This window comes from Aptenodytes patagonicus, chromosome 15, assembly GCF_965638725.1.
Source record: "Aptenodytes patagonicus chromosome 15, bAptPat1.pri.cur, whole genome shotgun sequence".
NCBI lineage: Eukaryota > Metazoa > Chordata > Aves > Sphenisciformes > Spheniscidae > Aptenodytes > Aptenodytes patagonicus.
This window is the reverse complement of record NC_134963.1, coordinates 15,624,437-15,636,888: the sequence shown is the minus strand read 5'-3', so window position 1 is coordinate 15,636,888 and position 12,452 is coordinate 15,624,437. Positions and strand designations below refer to the sequence as shown.

Here is a 12,452-nt window from a genome sequence, read left to right as displayed (position 1 = left end):
CTTCAGAATAGAACAGTACTCACATTTGGTATAGTAGCTTGATCAACAGCCACAGCCATATTTATCAGGAAGCCTAGGTCATCAAGGACTCACATTAGAGCCAAAATGAGTCAATATACCTAATTCCCATAGCCTCCTTTAAAATGGTCAGCCCTAAAGCTAGGGGTAGAGTTCTCTAGTTTTATTATTTTGAACATAATGTTAGTGAAAATCCCTTAGCAAATTAGGTAATCTTTCTCCCCTTTAGAGTTTTCTTGCAAACTAGCACTTTAAGTTGACAAAACTGCATACATGGGGGGAAGAGTGCATGACACTAGCATTTAAGGGATATTCAAATTTTACACATGTTCAAGCTACATTAATGCTAAAACTAGAAACCCCACAAGGTTCAACAGGCTCTCGTACCAAAATTTTTATTCAAATCAGGAACGGTGTCCCTCACCAAGATGCTTTTCCCCCCATACACTTTCATTGCTGCAGGTCCCCCAATTTATTTGTTGGGCTGCCACACCTGCCCTGAAGCACTGCAATGCTGGGCTAGACATCACCTTTTGTACAGCCATTTAATCAGGTGCAGCCCCCACACTAAGGAAGACCTTCATCAGGCTTTGGGCACTAGTTATTTCTCCAACAACTTCAGAAGCAGGCTATTTTCTTTAAACCATTAAAGAAAAAGCCATTAAATTAGTTTTAAAGTCAGTACATGTAATACACCACATGCCACCTGCCTCTGTGAGGCATCACTGCCATGCTTAAACTTTGTCTGCCATAGCTTTAACTCTTGTTTATCTTATCAAAAGGATGTCAGAAGTCTTACACAAGTTCACCTCTAACATACTCATTATCCTCTTATGAGTGAATGAAATTGAGTTAATGAATAACACAGTAGGAATTATTTCATTATCCCCATGGTGAAAGAGAGCCATCTAATTCTTGGATATGTCGTCAGACTTGAGAAGCAGCCAGTGATACTTACTCAGGCTTCCAGTGCTCAATCAACTGCTACACCAGTGGTGTTCATAGTGAAAGGCTTGCAGACTGCACCGACAGCTTAAGCAAGACTACCAGTGCATGAAGCAAAGCTACTCTGAGAGCAGCCTTAGGAAGAATTAAAGCAGCAAGAGTGAGGAACTGAAGCCTGTCATTTTGCTTCCACAGAAGGGAGGACAGGAGGCAGAGGTTTTTAGCAGCATACGTTTCATGTGTAGACCTTGCACAGGGATGGAAATCAATGCAGTAATAGCATGTCAGCTCTTCACATTTTCCTCTTGCCTTACCTCTGCTTTTACGGAGTCTCAACCCCACCTGTCTCTGGTACTACCCTAAGTCAACCTGCCTATTGAACTCCATCAGAAACCCAAGACACTTAAAGGGAAATCTGAAGCAAGGTATAGATCCTTCATCAGTCATTGGCAAGTCTGTCTTCTGGCATTCAAGGCTACCTCACTTCCACTTTTAGTTAAACTAATGCTTTTCACTATGGAACATGATGCCTTATGACTTGAAGTAGATATTCACTCCCCTGTGAAAAACACACCCATCTCCTGCTAGTATGGGCAGGAAGGAGGACAACTGCAAGAAAGACTCCCTCAGCCTACCAAAGTCCTCCTTACAGGTCATCAAAACATTTGCCTGCAATAAAAAAACCGCTTTAGATTGCCTGAAGAGTTTGTATGTTTAAAAAACTCTAGTTCTGCCAAGGCAGTTTAAGACCATGTTTAGAGAGATGATATTTTACTCATTTCAAAACTATGAAAGTCCATCCTCATTGATATCAGGACAGCTATGCTAGGCAGTGCCCTTCAGACAGTTTGACTCTTGGGATACATGTTCCTTCCTGTCCAGAACACCCCCATACTTCCTTTAAATTACACAGTCAGGAGCAAGCTCAGAGACAAGAAAGCAGCAGACATTTGAACAGTTCTTACCAATCCATTACAGAAGCCTCAAGTATTACTTACCAGGTATTTCCCTCTAAAAACTTGACTGATGAGGAATAAACTAGAACACAAGCAAGCTAAAAACTTGAAAAAACAGAAAGCCTGGGAGACCAAAGCTAGAAGATGGACTTCTCGTGCAAACAGAAAGACAGAACCGTCTTCCTGACACATCATACCCAGTGAGAACCCAATGCAAGCTTTGCAAGCTGTTTTCTCTACATGGACTACAGAAACTGAGACGCATTCTCTTTTGAGGGAGTCAGATTTTCCCATAACCTGCAGCTTGCAGTCACTTCTGAACAGCCATGCATTACTGAGCTGCATAACGCATCAAAAGCAAAGGATAATTGTACCATACTCCAAATCATACTGAAAGAAACACTCTTCAAGCCTAGCATGTGCTGTTCTGTCATTCTCACATGAGTGTGCACATGTAAGATGTATTCATATTCAAGTCCTGGCATCACAATTACTCTGTCAAGAACACAATGCTGAAGTATTTTTAGAATGGTTCTGTTAACGCAATAGCTATCTTCTATAATGCCGTTAAGCTATCCTAGACTCTAAAACCACTATTGTTCTATAAGCATTCAGCTTAAATTCTTCAATAATTGCTCAAAACACCTATCTTTAAAATACAATACTAATCCCATAGCAGTATCTGTAAAACTGATGGAAAATTCAGTAAGATAACCTATCAAAAGTTGGTATACTAGTATATAGTATACTTGGCTAGTATGTAGCATGTGTGTATGTATACACTTGGCTTCTAGTATACTAGAAGCTTCTGAACTAGTATGGAACAGCATCAACACCCAGCTCTGCCAAACAGCATCTCCCTGCATGTGAAGAGCATCTGTGTGCAGGCACTGCCTGAGCCTTTGAGTCGTCATCTCCACACAAGCACTTACTGCCAAGCAGAAAGTCTTGAGGTGCTTACCCAGCAGTTAGTGCCCCATTCACCTAGCAGCTGATCAGCAGAGCATACAGCTGTGCTTCAGCCTACAGAGCTGGAAAACAGTGCCTAAAAGTAAACACAATAACACAGAATGAGGTGAGAAACAAGTTTTTGAGACGGTATGCAATTTAAGAGGGTAACAGGATAGAACCGATGCCCTCACTTGTGAGGCTGGAAGCCTTAACAATTCCGACTTGTACTGTGATATTGCTTTAAGTTTAATCACATGCTTACATTCCCCACTGAGTCAGAGCTGTCCTTACACAAGGCATCAAGACAAAGTTCTTCAGAGCTTTTCAGTGGGGTCTTAAGAGGCTGTATCTAAACTATTTCTACAGCAGTGTGGGTTAACCAAGTTTTCACACCAAGAAAACTGCCAAAGTCATCCACAGCCAAAAGAGATTAACCTTTACTGGAAGCAGCCTTAGTGCCATGTCCACACCAGCTGCGCACAAAAATGCCCTTGAGACCTTTAGTAAGATTCTTCTCATCTAAAGCCAGATTTTGTGTATGACCTTGTCACTTTTTTTAAAAAGGCCCACACTCTATACTTAGTGATCAGTTCTTACCTATTTTGGACACCCACTTCAGGAGACAGACACATGCTTGATTCAGCTGTGTGTTTGGTGGGAAGACAGGACAGCAATATCCAAGTGTCCTTAACTCTGCAGTTTCCAGCTTAAATACATCTAGACAGAATCACTAGAAGGAAGTAAACAATGTCATCCAGGCTGTCTGTGGAAGCATCAGTAATTAGAAAACATATGTGCACACTGCACTTTGGTGTTCAAATGCAAAGAACAAGCAGCTCACCGGACATTCCCTGTATTAACATAACAAACAGCTGTTATTCTCAACTGCTGTAAAGCCACTGTAATTCTTCCTACAGACCCCAAGCTTTTTGCTAGCATTAAGTAGCTGCCTAAGTGAGAGTCAGTTATAAGACATTCTATCACCACCACTACTTTCTCAAAGCTTAAAAATTAAATCAAGGATTCCACCACTGGAATTTTTGTTACCAGGAAGTTGCAATAATGCTTATTACATTATGGTTATTGGTTTGTTCTCCCAATATAACTCAATCAGTTCAATGCTTTGAGTTAATTATTATTGCTTAACTAAGGTAAATGCAAACAGAAACACGAAAAGCATGAAATAAACAGTAGGAAACCAAGCTCAACTACTTAAACTGAATACTTCATGATCACCTGCAGGTCTCGGGGACATTCTCACATAGCTCTAATATGCATGAGAAATTTAAAGCCATGATGATTACAGCTTCAGAAAATGGCCACATGAAAATTATACAGCAAGGTAAAGACAGACTTTTTGCTGTATCTAGACCCTTGGGATTAGCAGTGAAGATAGGTTTATCATAATCTATAAAAAAGAACTAAAACCTGGATGCAATATTTCCAGAATATTCTGTCAGACTTCAATTCTCTCAACAATAAAGCGTAAATAAGCATGAATGATTCTCTGGAGAGTCCACCAAAGCCCCAGAGATACTGCCTTTCCAGAGCTGCTTCTGCATCAATCAAAAAGTACCTTCAGTCATACTCTTCTCTCATTCGATTGAAGGAAAGGAGACAGCATCAAGGATTTGATGGAAGGCAGCAGTAAGATTCAGCCCTGGCACAGCCTTATTTTACAGAAGGGCTACCAGTTGCCAGAGACATTTCACTGACTTATGCTGATGAGGCTGAACTTGGAACTGTTCAAATAAGTACCTTGTTTGAAGTTGCCAGTATGAGATGTTCAGCCTATAGATGAAAGCCTTTGAACTTAGACAGTGGAAGTGACTTCTACAAAACAATGCGCTTCACTCAGCAAGAGCAGCATGCTCATAAAATAAGTGAATAGACAACTAGAATGAGTGATTCAAGTGCCAGTCTTCATGAGACTGGCCAGGACAAAGTGCTTTTTGTTTCTACCTTCGAGATCTTGACAAATCAAAAATAGATTAAATGTGCTAGCAGACTAGCTTCTACCTCAGACTGATACACTATCTCATGGAAGAGATCTGCCAATACTCTGAAGTAACTTACACCAGAGCAAACACGGCAATGCATATGTTCCATTTTCCTTGTAAGAAGTTTGAAGCAAATCATGCCTTTTCAGCATTACAGTAAGCTGACAGGTAATCATTTTGCTTATAGTCAACATAAAATAAAACCTCAGAAATAAGAGCTAGAGGTCCTAACTGTATACACATTAAACATGAATAAATTTTTAGTCTTGTTAGAGCCAGGAGGAATATCTGCTTGAGTACAGTTACCAATGAAGGCTTTACATCTCTAGGAACAAGCTGTGAAATACATACATTTGTTTTGTACGTTTTTCATTTAACCTTGCTAAGTTCACCAGCATTATTTTTTGCAGCTCTGACAAAAACAGAGTTACTGAATAACTTTCCAGTATGAAGTTTCAGTGCATTAGTTCTCACTACTGAATTAAATACATAGCCACCTTAACATCCACAAATCTAATAACCCACTACTCCATAAACCACAAGGACTAAGCACATTTTATCTGTGGAAAACACACAAGCATTTATCAAGTAACATATCAAATCTTACCACAAATACTAAACAAAAACCAGCAATTCAACTGTTTCAGTTAACAATTAATAGTTCTGAGAAAAAGGAATACATCTGCTCCTACTTCCTGCATAAATCTCAAGTACAACGCAAGTAGCACCACAGGTACACAACCCAGTGCCAGACAGCAGTAGAGGCAAACCCTAGGAGAGCTGCATGCTCTGCAGGTGACACTTTCAAACTCAGTTTGACTGAGACAGAGCAGTTCCAGGCGTTGCATTTTTGAGAGAGAGTCTGGAACCAGTAGCAATGGCTACCCTTTCAGCATTTAGGCCTTGCTGTACCAGAAGTTCCAGCCAACACCCCAGTGCTGTAAGGCAGATGGTATCCTCAGCTCCAGAGTCGCATGATCCAAAGCAGCCCTATTACTCTGTACCTATCCTAGACTAGAACAGACTAGCAGCACTCTACCTAGCGAAGGCTGTTGTAAGCCAGCAACTTTAGGATAGAGACCATTTTACCTAGAGAAGCAAAACAAAGCACTGCAGAAGCGCTTCATAAATGCTTTACTTGCAGCAACCCTGGTCTAGAAGCACCATATTAAAAATCCCCCTTCAGAGTGTATCAGTCTAGTCATGCTGAACACAGCACTAAGACTGCAAGTTAAACTCAGAAGATGCAATGGGCTGACGCAACACTGAAACAAAGGTTAAGTTGCAGATTTCTACCTCAGATCTGTCTGCAAGGAACACTGTCACTTGTGACAAGGAGTTAAAATACTGAAAGGAAGAGAAAGAACCACATTTGAGCTGTGATGCACTTAACTCACCTTAACTCCCATTCCAACAGCTTAGTATGAGCACCATTTCTGCAAAAACTTTACACCAAGCTACCTCAAAGTATTAAGAAAGGATATAATTCAGGCCTACTGTTTTACACAAAAAATCTGCTACTTCTCCCTTTGAAAATCCAGTGAGGCTTGAAAGTAGGGCAAACCTAACTAGGCAAGTTAGAAAAACATTCCTTACTTCAGAATTGAAGCCTTCAGACCCTGCCATTCAACACACTTCATCAAGCATTTCATTTTTAAGATATTCCATATACCCAGTATGTGTTATAGTATTCACCCAGCCTATTTTTGTTTAGATGAGACATTAGTAAGGACTTTTCCCCATTCCTCCCCAAAAAGAAAGCCTGTAAAATTGACATCAGATACAACATAAAATACATCACTTCCAAGATAAAGCTGAAGTTAGACACTCTTCATCTCAGAAGTATTTGGACAAATCTCCAGGATTTCACAGGCAAAAGCTCACTGGCAGACCAACTCCTAAATCCCAATTTAGAAGTTCAACACTGTATGTAAACAAAACTGAATGAAAAAGGTGTAACAAGATAGGCACAGCTGTTGGTTTGCTACAGGTCACATTTACTTCTTTCTGTTAAAGGAAAAACTTACCTACCCAGTAAGTTTAGAGTGACACACACCTTGGTATTTAAATAACAAAGATCTAGAGATGTAGGACACAGGTGAATAAGTAGGGGCTAACTCTTTAAACAAATGCAGGTTTTAACAGGATAAATTCCTATTCTATACTTACAGAGTTTAAAGGTTATAAAAAGCTCTATGTTGGAGGAACAGATCAGCACCAGGCCACAAGCTTTTTATAACATGGCAAAGATGCTCTGAATTCCAGGCAGAGGCTGAGCTGTCACTCACACAGCACGATCTATGGATTCCCAGCTTCACAGAAAGATTCACAACTCTTCCATATTCTTATATGCAATAAACTATCAGTATGTTGTTTAAACCCTTTGAGTTCTGGTTAAAGTGTTATTGAAGTGTTAAAAAAATCAAAGTAACCAAGTCATCAGCATGATTTTTTAAGGGTTAGAGGTAAAGCAGCTCTTCAGAAGTCAGCTAACAAGCAGCAGATTCTTCAGACAAGTTTCAAGCCATCATACTTGTTTCAACATGTACAAACTGCTAAGTCAAGTCTTGCAACAATACTTAGCATAAAGTCACCTAGGGGAAAATACAATGGCAAAACCTGACTAATTGCTATTGAAATACGGTGCTGATTGTGTTTTCTTTTGCAAAGATGATGGATGCAGAGTTGTTTTACCACAATTGATCTTCATTCAGGTGAACAAGCCTTCTCTGAATTGCCCCTAGGGTATTCCTTCAACTTTTGCATTTTAGTTAGCTACAAATAATTAAGCAAATCTTAATACCAACCCCACACAGGGACCCTATTCTTCCTCTGAAGTTTTCCAGGGTCAAACAGGAGGCTTGAAGTTCTAGAAAACAGGTGCCACAAGACCAGTTTAAAGTTTACTGTCCATCAATTCATGAAAGTTCAAAAGCTGACCTTTTACAAGCAGTAAAAAACCCAGCTGGCTACCTCTGCATCTGCTCCACGAACGTGCCTCACAGCAACTTCTTCAGACTCCTAAAAATCTTTCCAGCAATAAAACCACCAAGACTCACCAACCTACCTGGACAGACTCGAGTGTTCTCTGCACCTGCAGAAACAGCTACCGCACTCCAAACCCAGTCTGGAAATTCAAACTAGCTCTAGAAATTCTGTAATTGTCTTGGCAAGAGTCAGTATAAAAATTGTGGAGTTTAAGCACATAAACTGGTTTTTGGAGGGTTTTTTTGGCATTAGGCCTTTCTTTAAACTGTAAGCTTACCTAGATTTTCCCCAGCCCACCTGCTTGCTTCCAATACAGTAATTCTTGCACAAAAAACTTAAGTCCCTTCTTGCCCTTTCCATGATGCAAGTCACTTAAGACTGACTTCTTTTGACAAGGCATGTTTTAACTTACCACTCCTTGCCTTTGGCAAGTGAAGTCAGTTTAGCTCAATTACAAATGTTACTGAATCTGCAGCGTATTTTTAGAAAAATTATTTCTTAACCAGTACACTGCTTGGTCTGCTAGGATTGACACATGGTAGCAAGTGTTTATGATGAGAGTAAAAACCGAGTTTTGTTGGAGGAGGCGGAAAAACCAGTAATAGTTAAAAGTATTTAGAAATTGAGACAAGGTAGATTAAGTCACATTGCACTTTTGGGGCCCTTGAAATATGTTCAAGTACATGAGGCTTTGCCCTACTAGGCCTCTAATTTGAATGCCAAACAATTTGGGTCTAGGAGCAAGAAGTATGCTAGAAGCAGTAAAGGAACTGCGTTCAGCGAGGGCTGGCCAGATAGTCACTACCTCTGTGTGAGCAATCGTCTAGTCTCAGGCAGTTGTACATACTGCTAAGACAGTTTAGAAAGCCAGACAGTAACTTGAAATAGTAATGTTTAGAAAAATAAGCTACAGGGCACAGCAGCATGCAACTTACTCTTTAGCAAGCTGCCGAACTGTTTCCTCCCCAACCAGAACAAATCAAGTTGTCTTATGCAAGAGGACAAGTCTTCATGCCTTAGTGCTGAATAAGAACACACGGTCTAAGGAATGACGCAACAGCACTATTAATTTTAATAGGTCTGCTCTCTGGGTGTGACCCTCAGAAAGGATGGGAGCACCTAAACTTGTACCTTAGACAAACAGCCTATTAAAAAGCTAGCCTTAAAAAATGAAAGAAAGAAAGAGCTCTTATTGTCCTTACGCTTGTCAAATCAAGCAAAATCTTTTCATCCTTTGCCCACAGCTCTCCAGGCCGAGTCCTCCACGTGAACACCACACCCACCCAGCTCAGGCATCAGCCACTGCAGTGACAGTAATGAACCTAACCACCCTCTGCAGGCAAGCATCATATCAAGCAGGTTTCAAGATTGCTTCCTACCCCAAGTTGATTACAACAGCAGGTTTGGCATTGTTTTTTTTTCCTCTCAGTGTATTACTAAAGAATTCCCATCCTTAGACCCTTCCACTATTAGGTTATAGCCAGCCTTTCAAGAGCTCATAGGAAGAAGTGCCTATGTGATAAAAATATTGCAGAGGGGCTAGAATGACCTAGCAATTGAGAGCTAGACAGCTCTTAAACTGGCCTACCAGTCAACACTTGAGAAGCAAGAGATAATTTGCCTGGAGTAATGAGCTAAGTATAGAGCAACCAGGACTAGAGCTCCCCAATTATTTTTGCTTTTCTTTTGATGCAAGTGAAACAGCTTGAGAAGAAGCAGGCTTCAGCTGCTGGTAGAATCGGTTACTGAAGCTACTCTAAGCAAAGCAGCAGTGATCTTGTGCTTAACATACCAAATTCTGCAAAAGCAGCACCAAGAGTCAAGATCAGCATCTTCTAAATCACAAGAGTTTTTTTTACCATCTTCAGTTCACAACCATATTTCAGCATTTTAGGGAATCCTATTAGATTTTAGAAAACCCCAACAACATATTCATCTCATCTACTCCTCTCACTAGATCAGTGTTTAGCAGTTACCCTCATCAAGTATCAGCATTCATCCTGTCATTTAAAAGCTAAAATTCCAGTTTAACATGTGGAAGACATTTTGGTTCCAGCTACTAGAGCCTGCAGAACTGAAGGGGGGGAAAGCAACATGACAGCAACCAGGCATGTTGTTACCATTGTGCAGCTATACAAGCAGCAACTATTTTCTGAAATTATCTGTTAATGAATATTTAATTCTTTTACTTTAATAAGGGTTTATGAGAATTACTTATACAGCTATATATCCACTGATGGCCCATATGGTCAGATTCTGAAAGAAGGACCTATGATTAGCTGTACCACCACAGTTTTCCTGCAAGGAAGTTTCCATACAAATACCCTAATACATGGTTTCAGCATTTGTAGGTATACTGAACATATAGGTATACTATCATTATATTGAAGTTGTAGTCCTTTTTATCATGAACTAGGAGTTTTAAAGCAGAAATCTGATCTCCTTACTTAGAAGTCTAACTGACCAGATGCTTCCCCTTGGTTTTGCCAGAACATGACCCAGCAACAAAATATTAAACACTGAGACATGGATCTCCAAAATCAAAAGTTTCCACGTCACTTCTCTCTGCAGTTCCAATTTACTCATCTGTTATGTACAGGGATGCTCTGCAGCAGTGAAGTACGCTAACCAAACACCTACAAATCATGTGATACTCATGCTTGAGTCTGAAGGGATTAAGAGATTCCAGTCCAAAGTAAAAGAAAACAAGCAAGCTATTGTATCCTGCATTAGAAAACAACTATGCCTTGACCATAACCCATCAGCCAAACCTACAAGGAAAGCCTAGCAGACCTCAAAAATATTTACCTTCTTCCATCTTCCTCCTTTTTCCTCAGAGAGTTCAGATTTTCCCAAAGCGCAAAAAGGTGCATTCTTTTGGAAGTTACTCAAAGAAAGGTTCACTGAACATAGACAAAGATGATAATTTAATTATAATGGGTATCCAACCAGAATATAATGCCCTGCTCACAGCAAATTCCTGCTACCAGCAGTGAGAGAAAATTAAGAATCTGAATTCTCAAGTGTACTCATGACTAGTATGTACACCAATCGCCATACAATTAAAGAACAGGAATGCTTAATTGTAAAGATGAACACTTGTTTGATAAGGATTGGTCATTAATTTGATGAAAAGCTTTAAGACGGAAAGACATAAAAGGTCTGCAGGCAGAGGCAATAAACTTGCAAGTTTACGTTAAGTACACTTCACTTGCTTTCAGCTTCCATTTATTAAAGGAAAATAATCAAAATAACCTAGAAATGCCATCTGCTTAGACATTTTAGTCAGGTTTCTTGGATCAAAAGTTCAACAATGCCTACATTACACTAACATATATGTTCTCAGAAGTGAAAAAAGGAAATAAGGGAAAACTCAAATAGAACAATAAAATCAAAGCTATCAGCTCACAACACTTAGAAGAGGTGTTTCTACTCTAGTCAGACCATAGCAAACTTGCATGACATACATAGACAAGTATTTCAAAAGCCTGAACTTACAGAGAACCCACAGAACAGTAAAAGTCAGCTTTGATAACAGTAGTTTTGAAAGCTAGAGAAGACACTGAAGGCTGGAGGTAAGTAAAACTGAAGAGAGTTTTCAGTTGCAACAAATCCAGAACTAGGTCTGAAAAGGTCTCAAAGCAAACACCCTATCAAGGATGCAACAAACAGTATAATTACAAACAGCAGAACTCCACAGCATCTCATTTTATCTCAGGTTTAAGTTTCAATGATAGCAATTACAAGCTTACAGATAGCAATGCACTAAGTAAAGCTTTCACAGGTACACATTTAGGTCAATTACAGCTACAAGAGATGAAATCAGACAGCCACAGCAACTAGCTTACTCCCTTTCCTGATCTACTTGCAGAGAAAACAAGGGGAGTCAGGCTGCTGGTCCCCTTCTAACTACCAGCTAGGAAATTTCAGGGAAACACATTCCACCAATTCCAAACCTAGCTGCAACCACTTCCATGAGCAGCTTAGGACTTAACTCATTTTGAAAGCACACAGCAGTAGCATAAGAGTTATATGACAGAGCTTAATACTAGACCAACTAGTAGACTAGGTCATTCTAACATCTTCTGTACAACAAAATTGAGGCTTCACTTCAAAAGTACTGAAAGTTATCTTACCTATGTAACATCTACTGTAAGATGTTAAAGGTATTAAGACTCCACAGTCATAAGCAGTTCCAGTGTTACAGTAGGTGCAAGTAAATTGTTCCTAATCTCTCTGGGTGCTCAGTCTTTTTGTTACTATTTCTTTAATTCAGCCTTCAGTTCCACTCAACTCTTCAATGCTTTCAACCACCATTTCTAACTAAATAACTGAAATCAAAATTCTAGTAGTCTACCCTTCACCTATGAGGTGCTAAACTCTACATGACAGACTCAAGGAAAGATCTGATTTTCCATCTATTTTCTGAAATCTTGCCACCAGCTGTACAGAAACCCCCAAAAAATAAGAATCCTACTTGCGCAGAACAGTCAAACCAGAGAAACTGAGGAGTCCTACTCACAGGACTTGGAAGGCTTGTGATCCACATCACCCCTACATAAAAGGCTGCTCACAGGGGTGAGCTGGGAAGATA

The 12,452-nt window shown here is 39.9% G+C and overlaps 1 protein-coding gene across 10 annotated transcripts in view; it reads right to left on the bottom strand.

The window, feature by feature from the left end:
* Window positions 1-12,452, bottom strand: part of MTMR3 (myotubularin related protein 3) — an 87,103-nt gene that overhangs the window by 67,876 nt on the left and 6,775 nt on the right. Inside the window, exon 1 of one of the 10 annotated variants that reach the window (XM_076353332.1) lies at window positions 2,881-2,958. The exons of 8 other annotated variants lie outside the window; for them this stretch is intronic. The gene's annotated coding sequence lies outside the window, so the exon portion shown is untranslated. One more of the 10 variants, XM_076353333.1, reaches the window with a different exon arrangement.